The sequence below is a fragment of the Astyanax mexicanus genome, chromosome 3, assembly GCF_023375975.1.
Source record: "Astyanax mexicanus isolate ESR-SI-001 chromosome 3, AstMex3_surface, whole genome shotgun sequence".
Classification (NCBI taxonomy): Eukaryota; Metazoa; Chordata; class Actinopteri; order Characiformes; family Acestrorhamphidae; genus Astyanax; species Astyanax mexicanus.
In genome coordinates this window covers 57,708,012-57,720,532 of record NC_064410.1, presented here as the reverse complement: position 1 = coordinate 57,720,532, position 12,521 = coordinate 57,708,012, and the positions used below count along the sequence as shown (strand labels likewise).

The 12,521-nt window shown below is 35.0% G+C and overlaps 1 protein-coding gene across 1 annotated transcript in view; it reads left to right on the top strand.

Moving 5' to 3' along the window:
- The window catches only part of LOC103043027 (interleukin-4 receptor subunit alpha), a 679,179-nt gene that overhangs the window by 511,395 nt on the left and 155,263 nt on the right, over positions 1 to 12,521 (top strand). The window lies entirely within an intron of this gene.

Here is a 12,521-nt window from a genome sequence, read left to right as displayed (position 1 = left end):
GGTGTATTGCTTTAACAAATTTATTCATCTATAAGCCCCGCTGAAATGAGGTTACGAGCCGGAGGCGAAAAGACCCGTTCGACTCCTGCAGAGTTTTGATATGAAAGTAATTATTTTCCCGGTGGCTACTGCAGGGATTCAGTTTATTTTAGCCCGAAGGGTTATAATACATTACCGATTTCTAGTGATAGGAAATCACATAAACTTCCAAGAATAATAGAATTAGCATGAAAGGCTGGGGTGTCAAATTGAAATAGGAAAATAATAGCCCCGGCAGCTGGGAGTGTGTTTGCGCATATTGGAGAGGAGATGGGAATTCGTGGGGCGGAATTTTCATGAGCTTTCCACTTTGTCAGGGCCCTTGTAGCCGGCTATATTAAGATAGATGTTCGATGATATCCCTCATTGTTCTGTCGCTTATATTGATGTTCCTGTGTTATCAGCCTATTGATCACGCGTCGCGCGGAATGGGACGCGCCTATTTACAATAGCAGAGCACATTTGTTCTAATAGGGCTGCAGCTCCCGAGGGGCGCTGTGGGGGCTCGCGCACATCTGCGCCTTGGCGATATTAGCCATGCTGCTGACCAGCTCGGGAAAACCGAGCTTGAAGAGAAAAGAGGACAAGAAAAACACGATTTCAATCGTAGGGTTGCTGGTAAACGTGGCGTAAATAAGAATAAGACGTTGGGCCTTGTTCCAATATTCAAAGGCATATATATTCTCCGTCCTCTTTTCCTCTGGTTGTAGGATGCTCTCTCTTGTTTGTTTCTCAGCTCTTTCGCTTCAGCCTCGATCTTGATTTGCAAATAAATTGGAAATAATCAGAGCTCAGGGCTTTGGAAGCTCGTGCCCCTTCTCAAATATTTGCAGGAAGGAAGGACTTAGCATATGGAGGTTAAGCCGGGCATGGTCTACAGACAACATTTGGCACAGTGGGTTGGACAATAATCATAATAATAATGACTAAAGAATTATTATATATATATAAAGGAAAAGAGAGAGAGAAAAAAAAACTAAAAAATCAATATCAATAATCATTTAATGTCCCTATGACTACAAGGCTAAAACAATAATGTGAATAATTTATTCCCTCCAATGTGGTTCTGATTAAGCAATTACCGTTGCGGACCCTCATCTCATCCCCACATCTCAGAGTATATTTCATTATACTCATTTCAGTCATTCAGTCAATGAATTGGCTTTTAGGTTGGGAAGAAGGTGGAGAAAAAAAAGTGTTTGGAAAACGTGAGCAGTCTGGAGGTGTCCTTCAATTTACTAGATTTTTTTCTCCAAACCTCCCTCCTTCCCTCTCTCTCTCTTTCTCTCTCTCTCTCTCGCTCCGTAGTGGCGGGGGGTGTTCATGTTTAATTCATTTTGCAGTCTGAATGGGAGTATCGCTGGCTGCACACTGGTGGCCTTAAGGTGAAATTAGCGATTTGCTTAAGTAGTTAAGCTTTTGCCTGAAAGCAGCCTGCTGTATGATTCAAGACAAACTATCAATCGATAGGGCTCGCGCAGGCCTCCAGGAGATGTGTCCTCCATGAATCACACTTTATGAATTCAATTTCTACCCGGAGAAATTTTCAATTTGAACGCCGGATCATTATGGGGGAGTGTAAATTGTTTTTGCTCTATTATGCATCGGACGCCATCATTTTTCTTTCTAATTACGGAGGTGTCAGGTCGGGCTGTCATGCAGGCGCTGATTTTCAATTTAACTGATCATCATGCATTCATTTTCCCATTTGATAAATCTGCTATCTCGACGCCGAGCCATGCCTGGAATGTTAAGAGAGAGAGAAAGAGAGAGAGAGAGAGAGAGAGAGAGAGAGAGAGAGAGAGAGAGAGAGAGAGAGAGAGAGAGAGAGAACAGCAAAGTAAATGGGGGTGTGTGTGCAGCAATAAGTGCAGATCAGGCAGCTAATTTAGCACCTCCTGATATTCCATCTCCATTTCTCATTTTCAACTCTCAAAGGAGAGTAAAGCAGCCCAAAGGCAGCTCGAGCTGATATTCAACAACACCAGGGTAAAAAAAAAGAAGACGAAAAAAAAAAGAAAAAACCCTGCTTGTTTTCCTCAACACGTTTTCCAAATTAGGACATCAAGCTTAATTAATGCTAATTGAGTTCCTCAATAAGTGTTATTTTTATTTAATAGAATCAAATTCGAGCAATTAATTATGAAGGTGATTTCAAGAGCCTCATTTGCAACACCCAGCCTGGCCCCTCCCCTCCCAGCTTTGTAGATTAATTTCTTTTGTCATTTCATATTTTCTCCCCCTCCAAACTCAGGGGGTGATCCCGTTCCTCGAGGAGACTTGCCATTAGGCCTACTCCAATTATGAAGATCCACTTTATTAGACTGCAAACTGGGATGGTACTGCCGGATCAACACTCGTTTGCAAATTTACACTCTTTGAAATGTGAAATGTGTCGTTTCTGCAGAACTGTGGTGATGAAGGCGAGGAAACCAGAATTCTGGGTGGATATTTGCACAATAATAATTGGGTTTAGTGAGCTTAGATAAGGTTGTGTGGTTCGTAGTAGACAATACCACTTCTTATGACCTAGTCTTATATGCAAAAAATATACGTTTTACACTAAATAAAAACATGTTAATGTAAAAATATATAATACAAGTCATTTATATATTAGTCACCATGATATTCTGACACAGTTTAGTGAGAAAATTTGGAATAAGATTGTCAAAATGTGAAAAATTACGAAAACTAAGATATGATTTGTACAAGACAACGAAAAAAAATGCTAGCAGGGTGTCCGGAAGCTATTAGCAAGAAGATGCTTATTGTGAAAAAGTAAAGAAAATATAACATCAAGAAAGATATTTTTATGGTCCTAGGACAAAGAACCATTCCTACCGTAGATATAAAAAATGGCATATAAAGAAACGTAGGCCTACGTACATTAATTTGCAGAATTGTAATGTTTTTAAATGTGCTACATGCATTAGACGGAATGATTTATCCACTCAGTGTAAATACTCTACAAAACGCTAAGATCTTTAGAATAAATTACTACTAATAAACTATTTTACATTTAGCCGTCCGCACTTTTATAAGTAAAGGTGTTAAAAATGGTTATTCGCGTGATGCCATACAAAAACATTTTTGGATCCCTAAAGAACCATTTTTTTTATATTAGAGTTGTAAGAGTGTGAAGAACCCTGTAAAAATGTACAGAGCCTTCATGTGATGCAACGAATATTTACCAGTTTACGGATTTTTCACCCTCTGTATCTTTGCATAGATTCAGAATTTGATATAAGACTATAAATGTACACATATATCACAAACGTTTGGGCATATATTTTCAAAAGCAAAACTAACCCTAAAGCTAACCCTTTATCATAAAACGTTTGTAGATGTTGATATATGGATAAAATATACAGCGTGTATCATATTGATAGTTAAACGTAGCATATATGACATTTATTTCAATCTATACAAAAATATGTCTTATAGGCCTATAAAGGAATTCATGTGCATATTCTAATGCATGAAATATATATAACAGAATTAACGATATTAAAAATGGCTCACGTTAAGCAAGTTGGTACAAATTCTTAATCTATAGCAATATACATGCATATACATGCATGCTTTATGGATCTAAAAGTGGTTATTCTATTGCAATAATCAAAGGACCCTTGCAGCACACCTACTTTAACCAGTTTTAAGAGGGTTTAGGCAGATGATAAGGCTTGAAACCTGCGATGTCCATAAAACGCAGTGAGGGAAATCCAACCCTCAAAGTGACGATGTCTGATTTTTTACCGTGATATAAATGTCAACGACTTTCCACGTGACTTTCGCCGTGATTGCAAAATCAATTTAGGGATCTGCCGTAAAACAACGGCCATGCCAATTATGATCCAGGGCCGCGTTTGGGCGGCGGAGATAAGAGCGGTGGGGTCCGCCGCTGGATGAATGGGCACGCTGGGTAAAATAATCCTAAAATGCATGGCGGAGTAGCTGCAGGATAGGAGCCAAATGTCAAGTGCCGTTTTAAGTGATTGTGAGAAAGATCCAAGTGGCACTGCTCCTCTCTGACTACCAGCATTACAGCAGCCTCGTGTCATCCAGCCTGTAATCACTTTGTTCACCATCCTCTTAGTGAAATAAGACAGACCTTTGATTTAAGCACCCCTTATAAAAATGATGGATTATTGATTGTGGACATATCCACTCCTGGACACAACTCATATTTTACACTCATATTTGATTTTACCGCTTCAGTTTCTGAACCAGTTTCTCTGATTTTGCTATTTATAGGTTTATGTTTGAGAAAAATGAACATTGTTTTTATTCTATAAACTACAGACAACATTTCTCACAAATTCCAAATAAAAATATTGTCATTTAGAGCATTTATTTACAGAAAATTAGAAATGGCTGAAATAACGAAAAAAGATGCAGAGCTTTCAGACCTTAAATAATGCAAAGAATGCAAGTTCATACTCATAAAGTTTTAAAAGTTCAAAAATCAATATTTGGTATATACCCTGTTTTTTAATCACTGTTTTAATACTGGGTTTGTCCTTCAGTCAATGGCACCCACCGTCAGTGTGTAGCCACTCCTGCAGGCTACCCTAGGTACATTACGCAAACTCATGTATCATAATTAACTTCCTGGCCTTGATGTTATAGGCTGTAAAAGCAAGCACCTTTTGCTGAGCTGCTAAGTCTGTGTGTTGTATATAAGGCTCACTCCACAGCATACTTCAAATTTTCTATATTTCAATGAGAAAATAAACAAACAAAAAAAAAAGACTATATAAAAATCTATTTTATTCACCGGGTTGTGAAGTCTGAAGTAGAATTATATTGTGCAAAGTAACTGATATAACAATTAAGTCATTTATAAAATTAATTTACCTTAAGATTATTAAAATATTCCTCAGATTATTAACCAAATTCAATGTATTTTGGCTTACATTGTACCAACTATTTTGTTTAACTCATTGAAATAACATAAGTAAGTTTTATGTAAAATCTTTCTATGTAAAAATGTTTTAATGTAAAACAATTTTTTCCAAACATTCAAACTCAAAAATCTTTGAGTTTTATCAACCTAATTCCCATTAATAATGAATTAATAAAACTCTGTTGCCATTGGCAGCTTCTTTTCCAATGGCTTCTGGCGCCATCTATATATAAACATAGTATACTGGGCACCCACAGTCAGTGTGTAGCCACTCCTGCTCTCTACAATAGGTTATTAAATATTTCTCAAATTATTAACTAAATTCAATTTATCCAGGCTTACATTGTGAACCCACACTTTTTTTTTTAACTCATTGAAATAAAAATAAAAATAATACATTAAAAAAAACAAATACCACAAGGTAAGTCAACTGCTCTTGAGTTTCTCTTGTTTAAGGACATTTTTTATTCATTTTATTTTATCAGATCAGTCAGTCACTCAAAAAACACCCACACCTCTCACACACTCTCAGATTGAACACAGACCACCCTCAACCATAATTAATTATCTCGTAATCTCAAATCTTGCTGGCTGCCTTTGCCTGCAGATTCACGCCTCAATAGAGCATCAGATGATAAAGACAGTGGGTGGTGGACTTGTGGAGCGGTCACAGTTGGCTATTAAAATTATTAGACACAGCTTCTGGGACAAAAAAAACAAACAAACAGCAGACAAGGTGTGGGTATACATTTTAAACACTGATCCTTAAATATAAGATGCATTAAAGTGAACAGTCATGGTCAGATCTTCTGGCCATTAGAACATACACAGCTTACTTTTTATAATTAGCTTATCGTCTATTTCTCCACTGTGACCCGGTGGAAGTATGACCCAAACACTGGCACCCTCTTCCCTGGTCCTCGAGGTTATTAAATACGAAACAAGCTGTTACTGCTTTGCTCTTCCCTGCTAATTATCACCTTGTGAGATGTGTTTCATTAACCAATTTCATCCAATAAACCAGTGAATTCCAGCCAAATGAATATTCTTGGGCCTATTTCAACTGTTTCAACTGTTAACCAGCACTGGATTAGATTTTAGGGTACCACTTTAAAATAAGACTACCTTTATAAAGGGTTTATAAATGGTTTATAATTAGTTTATTAATGGTTACTAATTAGGTTGTAAATGCCTTAAAAATCATTAATAATCAGTTATTACACATGCGTAGAAAGGGCCACAATGATCTGTTGTTTGCCAAATAGTGAACCCACAGCCATCTATATTGTGGCCCTTTCTACGTATGTGTTATAACTGATTATTAATGATTTTTAAGGCATTTACATCCTAATTAGTAACCATTAATAAACTAATTGTAAATCATTTATAAATGCTTTATAAAGGTAGTCTTATTTTAAAGTGGTACCGATTTTAGTTTAGTTTATTTCGGTTCATCAAAGTTTAACACTTTTATACAGTGTGACAATAATAATAATAATAATAATAATAATAATAATAATAATAATAATAATAATAATAATAATAATAACAGTAATGACAAATATTAAGTGCACACATACTTTCACACAAAAAAAGAAGAAAAGAAAAGAGAAACAAGAAAAAAAATGATAATAATAATAAAGAGAATCAGCAATCAAAGATTCTCAGTTTTAAAACTGATAATGACTGAAAAGGTGTAGCCTGAAGCTAATGCTTATTTTGACTACCCTTAAATCTTATAACCATCTTAAATAGTCAAATCATACACACAAATAATACAGAAGTATGTTAGTGTTAAAAAGGGTTCTTGCTCCATTTTACAAGTCAAATTTATTGCTTTTTAAGACCTTTTTTAGACCACAATAAACATAATTTAAGACACAAAAATGTACTCAAATTTTCTATCAAAACTTAACATATCTAGCTCTCCGCTAACCTTAGTTCTCTCCCCAATAACGTAGCTAGCTCACCGCTAATGGTATTATGTTAGCAGGGTAGCTAGCTCACCGCTAATGTTATTATGTTAGCAGGGTAGCTAGCTCACCGCTAATGTTTCTATGTTAGCAAGCTCTCTGCTAAAATGAGTTCTCTACCCACTAATATAGCTAGACAACGTTAGCTAACTTGCTGCTAATGTTAGTATGCTAGCTACTTCACAGCTAACGTTAACTAGCTCTCTGTTAACCTTAGCTCTCTCCCTAATAACGTAGCTAGCTCACCGCTAATGTTTCTATGTTAGCTAGCTCTCTGCTAAAATTAGTTCTTTCCCCAGTAATGTAGCTAGATAACGTTAGCCAACTCGCTGCTAACGTTAGTATGTTAGCTACTTCACTGCTTACATTAACTACATTAACTAGCTCTCCATTAACCTTAGTTCTCTCCCCAATAACGTAGCTAACTCGCCGCTAATGTTATTGTGTTGCCATGGTAGCTAGCTCACCGCTAATGTTAGTATGTTAGCTAGCTCTCTGCTAAAATTAGTTCTCTCCCCAGTAATGTAGCTAGATAATGTGAGCTAAGTCGCTGCTAACTTTAGTATGTTAGCTACTTCACAGCTAACCTTAACTAGCTCTCTGCTAACCTTAGTTCTTTCTCCAATAATGTAGCTAGATAACGTTAGCCAACTCGCTGCTAACGTTAGTATGTTAGCTACTTCACTGCTTACATTAACTACATTAACTAGCTCTCCATTAACCTTAGTTCTCTCCCCAATAACGTAGCTAACTCGCCGCTAATGTTATTGTGTTGCCATGGTAGCTAGCTCACCGCTAATGTTAGTATGTTAGCTAGCTCTCTGCTAAAATTAGTTCTCTCCCCAGTAATGTAGCTAGATAATGTGAGCTAAGTTGCTGCTAACTTTAGTATGTTAGCTACTTCACAGCTAACCTTAACTAGCTCTCTGCTAACCTTAGTTCTTTCTCCAATAATGTAGCTAACTCGGCGCTAATGTTTTTATGCTAGCATGATAGTTAGCTCACTGCTAATGTTACTATGTTAGCTAGCTCTCTGCTAAAATTAGTTCTGTCCCCAGTAATGTAGCTAAATAATGTTATCTTACTTGCTGCTAATGTTAGTATGCTAGCTACTTCACTGCTTACGTTAACTAGCTCTCCGCTAACCTTAGTTCTCTCCCCAATAATGTAGCTAACTCTGCGCTAATGTTATTATGCTAGCATGATAGTTAGCTCACTGCTAATGTTACTATGTTAGCTAGCTCTCTTCTAAAATTAGTTCTGTCCCCAGTAATGTAGCTAGATAACGTTAGCCAACTCGCTGCTAGTGTTAGTATGCTAGCTACTTCACAGCTAACATTAACTAGCTCTCCAATAACCTTGGTTCTCTTTCCTGTAACATTAGCTAACTCACCACTAATGATATAAAATAAAATTGAATTGAATTGAATTGAATTATGCTAGCATGGTAGCTAGCTCACCGCTAATGTTTCTATGTTAGCTAGCTCTCTGCTAAAATTAGTTCTCTCCCCAGTAATGTAGCTAAATAATGTTATTTAACTCGCTGCTAACGTTATTATGTTAGCTACTTCACAGCTAACATTAGCTAGCTCTCTGTTAACCTTAGTTCTCTCCCCAATAATGTAGCTAACTCGCCGCTAATGTTATTGTGTTGCCATGGTAGCTAGCTCACCGCTAATGTTACTATGTTAGCTAGCCTAAAATTTGTTCTCTCCTCAGTAATGTAGCTAGATAATGTGAGCTAACTCGCTGCTAACGTTAGTATGTTAGCTACTTCACAGCTAACATTAACTAGCTCTCCGTTAACCTTGGTTCTCTTTCCTGTAACATTAGCTAACTCACTGCTTAAGGTAATTAGCAAGTGTTTTCCCACCGGCATTAAACTCACCGTCTGAAAATGTAATACAGCAAATTTAAGACCATTTAAGACCTTAATTACCTGGATTTTAATTTAAGACTTTTTAAGGTCCCTTTTTCAGGAACCCTGGTTAATCAACATATCAGAGCGCCCCATCATCAATAGTAGTTCATTTATTCTCATATTTATAATTATTTAAAAAAAGATTACAGTCTTTTAATATGCACCATTAAACTACTGTATGTGAATAACAAACACTTAGTGTTTTAATGAGCCAAGACTACATTACAACACTATACAATGGGATGTGTGCAATATATAAAATATATTCACAGCACCATACAGTCTGGTAGATGCAGTGTTTTTTAGTTGTCACAAGCTCATTAAAAAAAAAGCCTATATTAAATTTTATATTACGTCTTTGGAGCTTTTTAAAGGTACAGTTTCCAAATTAGCAATGATATGTTCATGAATGCCATATTGTACCAGTGCATCTCAAACAATTAGAATATCATTGAAAAGTTACTTTATTTCAATAATTCAGTTAAAAATGTGAAACTAATATTATATATATATATATATATATATATATATATGTGTGTGTATTACACACAGAGTTTATTTCTTGTATTGTTGCTGATTATGGCTTGCAGCAAAAAAAAAAACAAAAAAAAAAACAGTGTCTCAGAAAATTAGAACATGGATTTAAGTGAGTGAAAAATAGTTACTATAGTAATACTGATGGATCACCAAAAAAATATGTTAAATTATGTTCTCATGCTTTCAAAGGGCATCCAAAAACAATGAAACTGTCTTTAGAAACTTTTGAGAATTATTAATGTAGTGACAAAATATTCTCTAACAGCTGTGTCTTCATTTCCATCTCATAATAAGATCTAAAAATGAACAGACTCTATGAAATATTATTATTATTATTATTATTATTATTCACCTGGGACCGTGTTACCCCTCTCTGCTTGTTTTAATGCTGTCTACACTTCTCACCACCACACATCATCACTTTCTCTCTCTCAGAGGAAACTGATAACATAAAGACATGAAGCAACAGCATGATAAATTATGCTAAAATACTGATAAATAATTCACAGAATTATATTCACCCAATTATATCACATTACTTTTTGCTGCATAATTTACAACACACAGATTTATGACTAATTTAATATAATACTTTGATAGTACATTAAGGGTGAGCAATAGTGCCCTAAAATAATATCACAATATTTAAGGCTATTTTTGTGATTATGATTTTTTTGGCCATATGCAAAATCAAAAGAATCATACTCATTTATAGAATATACTACTGCAACAAAATACATTTGATTTAGTATAACAGTTCTATATATTCAGTAGAAAAAAAGTGTATTTTGTATATTTATAAATAAATCCATTAATATTAAACAAACAATGTAACATAAATAACAATGTTATGAAAAGATCTATATTACTAAAGTGCTAAACAAAAATACCTCTGCTTTCAAGACTGCTTTTTAAAACTAATATTGCTGTATCATAATATGGATTTATAGTTTTTATACACTTAAAGGGTCTGTCTGCAGCAATGAAACTATATACTATATATTTCTTTTTATATATATTTTTTAACGTTTGATAACATACCAATTATTCCATAGTAGGAGTGTTTCATATCGTATCATATGCAATAACATTGCCAATTCTTTTTTTATACTGCTATCGCAAATATATCCTGAAATATAGTGATAATTATACTGCTATGGCAAATATATCCTGAAATATAGTGATAATTATACTGCTATCGCAAATATATCCTGAAATATAGTGATAATTATACTGCTATCGCAAATATATCCTGAAATATAGTGATAATTATACTGCTATCGCAAATATATCCTGAAATATAGTGATATTATTTGAAGATCATATGGGCCACCAGGGTATAACTTTTTTTGCTGTTTTATATTTTAGATTTAAATAGATAAATAAAGGATAATTAGAATTAGCTCTATTTAAAGTACAGAAACATATAGTTAGTGTACAGAGTGATCTATTTCATGTATTGTTGATGATTATGGCTTACAGCCAATGAAAATGCAAAAATCAGTACCTCAGAAAATTTGAATATTATATAAGACCAATTGGTACTTTTGGCAGTGTGGGCAGTGTGCCAAGTCCTGCTGGAAAATGAAATCTGCATCTCTATTAAAGTTGTCAGTAGCAGAGGGAAGCATGAAGTGCTGTAAGATTTTGTGGGAAAACAAAATTGCACTGACTTTTGGGTTTTCATCGGCTGTAAGTCATAATCAACAATAAAAGACATAAACACTTAAAATAGATCACTCTGTGTTTAATACATCTATATAATATATGAGTTTCAAATTTTTATCTGAATTGCTAAAAATAAAGTAACTTTTCAATGATATTCTATTTTTTGAGTGTAGACATTGAAACTAAGCTGCAATGTTGTGATTGTGATGTCACAAAAACAATGGACTTACATAGTTAACACTTATTTGGTGTACAGTAAGTCAAGCATCTGAAGTTAATATCTAATTATGTCCAATTTTAACACATTAATAGATATAGTTACTGCAGTAATATGGATGGATCACTTAAAACTATTGACTATTTATCCAGATAGCAGGCAATCTTCAAACTGACCAATGGTTCTCTTCTTCACTACATCAATAAAATAGGCCACGTCAAGCATGAGCACAAAAGTCAATAACAATTCCTAGATAAATAACATTAGCTGTAATGTCTTTCTGGTGAGATCAGACAGAAGAGAGCGTCGCATCATGTACTCCAACCTGTACATGCCCAAATTTTAAAATACAGCCCACTGCCAGTAACTTTAATTGAATTGGGTCCAGTGAGATCCAAACGGTCCAGTGGAGAGACCTCTGCTCAAATAAAGCTCAGCTGCAATAAACATCACAGTCAATAACACTGCAGTTAAAGCTCAGGTCTAAAAATACAGCTTTAGCTTCAGTTGCTACTGTGAACTGTATTAGTCGACTGTATGGCTGACAGACAACTACAGGCAGTAGCTTTAGTGCTATTTATATGGAAAATGGCCTTAAAAATAACTAATTTAATCCTATAGCACTTATTATAAAAACAGGGAATTACGTCACACCTGAGTTTACGGTGTTCAAGTTAAACAAACATATATCAGTTATCACTGCCCCAGGTTAGCACTGCCCCAGGTTAGCACTATTAGCAATATCAGTTCATTGCAATGCATAATACAGCATTTTGTGCATCCAAACTATTAGAATTGTCACAAAACAGGGATGAGAGACTGGACGTAATTGCAGGTAAGATTTATTAGATATGAAAAACAAATGTGGATAGCACAAAACAAATAGAACAAGAAAAAAATGAGAAAACTATGGCAAAAAACTAAACTAAATTAAGAACATAAAACTAAGAACACTAAACTTAGAAAACAGACAATACTAAGGAAATATCTACTGCAGTGAACAAGCAAGAAAAAAACATACATATAGAAAAAAAAACTAGAAAGCAACACAAAGCATACAAAGAATACCCAAAGAATACCAAGAATTTACAAAAGATTTATCACGGAACACTCACACAAAGGACTACTATATATACACAAAGAAGATTGGAAACACAGAGGGAAGGAAACAAGGGGGCAGGGTTACAAATGAGACACACATGAACACTGATGACAGGGTGGGGCTAAGGCAGAGACAATACAATAACACAGGGCCATGTG